Source organism: Moschus berezovskii, chromosome 8 (genome assembly GCF_049115385.1).
Source record: "Moschus berezovskii isolate FMDL1 chromosome 8, NW_MosBer_1.0, whole genome shotgun sequence".
NCBI lineage: Eukaryota > Metazoa > Chordata > Mammalia > Artiodactyla > Moschidae > Moschus > Moschus berezovskii.
The window spans coordinates 75,446,847-75,451,244 of NC_142467.1; positions in this window are offsets into that span (position 1 = coordinate 75,446,847).

Genomic DNA, 4,398 nt, shown 5'->3' on the forward strand with positions numbered 1-4,398 from the left:
AACAACTGTGAATTTTGCATTTTTTTCCCTAGAGTCCATGAAAAAGTGTTTGCTCTTCTCTTAACTACTCTCTAGTTGCCTTTAGTATATTATCACTGTATTGGTTAATGCAGTTGTGAGACTGCAGTTCAGTGTCGTCCGTCCCCCACACAAAGCATTTTCCTTGTGAAGTTCTATGTCAATCGCGTTTTCTAACGGAGTAGTTGCAGTTCCATGTTTTGAAACACAGAAAAGGTAACTTTAAAGTGGACGTCGTCTGCTCTCCAGTTGCCTTGCTTGGGCTTCTTACTGTGCTGGCTTCTCTTATTGCAGAGCATGGTCTCTAGATGGACAGGCTTCACTGGTTGCAGCACAGGACCTCAGAGGCTGCAGCTCGCCAGCTCCAGAGGGTTCAGCAGTTGTGGCACACAGACTCAGCTGCCCCACTGTATGTGGGATCTTCCTGGACCAGGGATGGAACCTGTGTCCTTTGAATTGGCAGGTGGATTCTTTGCCACTGGACCACCAGGGGAGCCCTTCTTTTTCCTTCTTTTGATCTGAAGAAAAAGGAGGGGGCTCCAAATGGAGTACTAACATTGTATGTTGGTCCAATTTGATGATATTAATTACAAGTGATATGATACACTCAGTTGACTAATTCAGCTATTCTGTGCTATTTTCATGATTTTCCCTTGTCTGTACATTATTATCTGCACCATTATTTACTTAATGGTTTTAAGTCCCTGTATTTTTTTTTTGTTGTTGTTGTTGCTAAATAACTTTATTAAAGAGTTGTCATCATCTTAAAATAGAGAAGTAGTATACGTTGCCATAAAAAGATAGCACAGAAGAGATACACAACTATTCAAACCCATAAATCACCTACAGTTGTCTCCATATTGGTACTGGGTAGCTCTGGCCTTGCCATTCTGATGCTCTTGTGGGGAGGAACCCTGGACAGTTTGTTGAGATCTCTGTTTCAAACGCTGCTTGACATTTCATTCCCCCAATTCTAGTTTCCTCCCATTATTCCATTCCTGATTTTATTTTCTTCACAACATGTCTTATTTTCTAAAATTGTATTATTTATTTCCTGGCTTATTATCTGTACTTTATGGATAAAATATAAGCTCCAGGAGAAGAGGGACTTTGTCTTGTTCACTGCTGTTCCCTAGGTCTTCGTGTATATTAAGCACCAGTTGCCTGGCTTTCATGGCAAAGTGTAAGAAACTGCAAAAATCTGTCCTTGGATAAAATAACCCTGCTTGCTAGCTCAGCGCATTATGACTTGATTTTTTTTTTCTTTCCTGTGTTTTTGATGATCTACTATGACTTTACACTTCATTTCCCTACCTGAGCTCATGGGATCTTTTTATTTACTTCTCTGAATCTTTTTACCTTCTTGCACATACTTTTTTTTTTTTCTAAAAAGTGAACCTGTAGGATCCAAATCCTTTCCTGCCTAGGCTTCCTAACAAGGCACTGACTGGATTCCCCTATTCTGGTAGCTTCCTGGACTGCCCATCATTATGCATCTAAGCGGCAAAGAAAAAGCTGTATAGCATTTGTCCAGGAAAGGCAGCTATACCAATTCAATCATCCTGGATGGTGTGCTCTAACATTTGAAAAATAAACAATAGGACAATGCACAAGCACATTTGTCTGTTTGTGCCAAGAGTAGCTCTCCTCAGAGTAGGAAATGGCTACCCACTCCAGTATTCTTGCCTGGAAAATTCCATAGACAGAGGAGCCTGGCGGGCTACTGTCCATGGGGTCGCCAAGAGTCGGACATGACTAAGTGATTAAGCATGCATACATGCCAAGGGTAGGTTTAACTAAAGGCTTAGATATATCCCTCAATTTTGATTCTGAAAACTTTTTGGATTTTTCATTCTTAAGGCAATGGATGATTAATCATCAAGAATGTTCTCCCAATAGATGAGGTGATTTTCAGTAGATTTGAATGAATTTTACTCTTATTTAAAAAAATGTTTTGCTTGATATTTATGTATCAGTCAGAATCATTTAAAGAGAATATGATCTACAAGATGTTGTTGTTTAGTTGTTCAGTCATGTATGACTCTTTTCCAACCCTATGGACTGTAGCCCACCAGGCTCCTCTGTCCATGGGATTTCTCAGGCAAGAATACTGGAGTGGGTTTTCATTTCCTTCTTCAGGGGATCTTCCCAACCCAGGGATTAAACCCATATCTCATGCATTGGCAGGCATGTTCTTTACCACTGAGTCACCAGGGAATCCCATGATCTATGAGATAGAGAAATGTTATTTAAAGTATTTGCATCTAGGTTTTTATTCTTTAAAGAATCTGTTTGCTTTTTCCTACCTAATTAGATAAATAGTCAAGGGGATGAAAGTCTATACCTACTTCCTGTGACAAACCCAATGCCTGTTAAGGCCGGTTGATTAAAGAAGCCACAGTTCTTGGTGATAAATGGCTGAGTCTACGATAAGGCTCATGCACTTCCAGTGAAATCTTTCATGTCGTGAAAGAGGAAACAAGATTGCAAATTTGAGAGTAGATGTTAATGATTAGTATTGGGTGCTATTTATAATCAGTGACACAGGATGTTAATTAGTTGTTTTCAATACAGTGACTGAGCTGATCCCAATAGAAAAAGCATATGTGATTTTATAAATGAAAACTATTTTTTGAAAGTACTGAAACATTTCATGGCTTTGGAAAGATTAGGAAGAAAGCATGCTGAGTAGTTAAAAATGACACAATCGGCAATTTTTACTGTGAACAGAGATGATTATTTTAGATTTATTTTAATAAAATAAGCAACAGAGTATTTGAAGGAACTTGGGTATGTATTCATAGAAAAAGGGACCTTTCTACTTTGGCACTGATTATCCTCATAAAATAATGTTATATTCTCCAAATATACAAAGCATTTACCCTGTGGGAATAAGTACGAAATGTGATAGTAACTGACCTAAACTACAAAGATACTCTTTAATGCACTGTGGGAATATTTATTAGTGAATACCCATGTGGCCTGAAAGAGTTGATTGATGTCATTTGCTAAAGGGCCTAACTTGTTCCCAGAGAGCCATTCATAAACTGGTAGCATTTGGCGATTATTGAAAAGCATGACCCTCTCGACAAAAGTAAAACTTGTAAGTGAGCTGATAAAGAAATTCAAGTCAGAAAAGGACCAGTCTGATTATAAAACACATTCTATCTGTACAGTAATTGGAGGGCTCACCTAAACAGTGGCCAGGCATCAGAGTGAAACAGCTTACATAGTGTTTCCTGTCCTTAGTGGCCTTGATTCTTACACATCAACAGGTTTAAAATATTTAAGTAATTTAACTAAAATGACTAGCGATAATATGTCTTTATTGATATCCTACAATGGGCCAGACACTTTGTTATAATATATACATGCATTGTCTAGGTGGATTCTTGCAAGAGCCCTTAAGAAGTAACATTTTCAAAAGGAAGACACTACCTCTGGGAGAGAGGTTCTGAAACCTGTCCAGGGTAGGAGAGCAGGGCGGTGGCAGAGTCGGGACTGAAGCCTGGGTCTGCCGAATTCTGAGGTGACCTTCTATCACTGCGGTAGGGCTTGAAACAGTCTGCAGCATCAGTCCCTGCTCTTCTTCTCTGCTTGCCCCATCCTAACCCCTTCTTTCCTTCAGTAGATAGATCTCCAGCATTTGGAGGTTCTGTTTTTTTTTTTTTTTCCTTTCTTAATTTTGAAAATATTGCGTATGTGTCTTAGAGTCATTTGTATTTTTTTAGAGTAGTTTTAGAAAACCTCTTCTTATTTTTTGTAGAAAAACTGAGCAGAAAGTACAAAGCTCCGACTCACCTCTCCCCTCCCCGTGTAGCTGCTATTTGCCTGTTGTGGTTTTGTTCTTACAGTTGATGACCCAATACTGATACATCACTATTAGCTAAGGTCTACAGTTTATATTAGGGCTCACTCTCTGTGTTAACAAATGCTCCAGATTTTGACATATGCATAATCTCATGTATTCACCTTTATAACATCATACACAATAGTTTCACTGTCCTAAAAATTCCTTTTTGCTCCCCTTATTCATCCCTCCTTCTCTCCTCCCAGGGCCTTGGCAACCACTGATTTTTTTTTACTGTCTCTGTAGCTTTGCTTTTCCCAGCATGTCATATAGTTGGAATTATACAGCATGTAGTCTCTTCAGACAAGATCTTTTGGGCATAAAAATATGTATCCCTTCATGCTTTTTTGGTGGCTTGAGAGCATAATCATTTCTTCCTTTGCTGACCTATATAGTAGACTGCCAGAAGCAAAGACTTACTCAGAGCTTGTTTTTCCTGAACCAGTGTCTTCCAGGTAGGAGTTCTTCAAGACGACAGGGCTGAATGTTGACTTCGTCTTCTCAGTTGTTTTCTTTTACTCATGTGACCT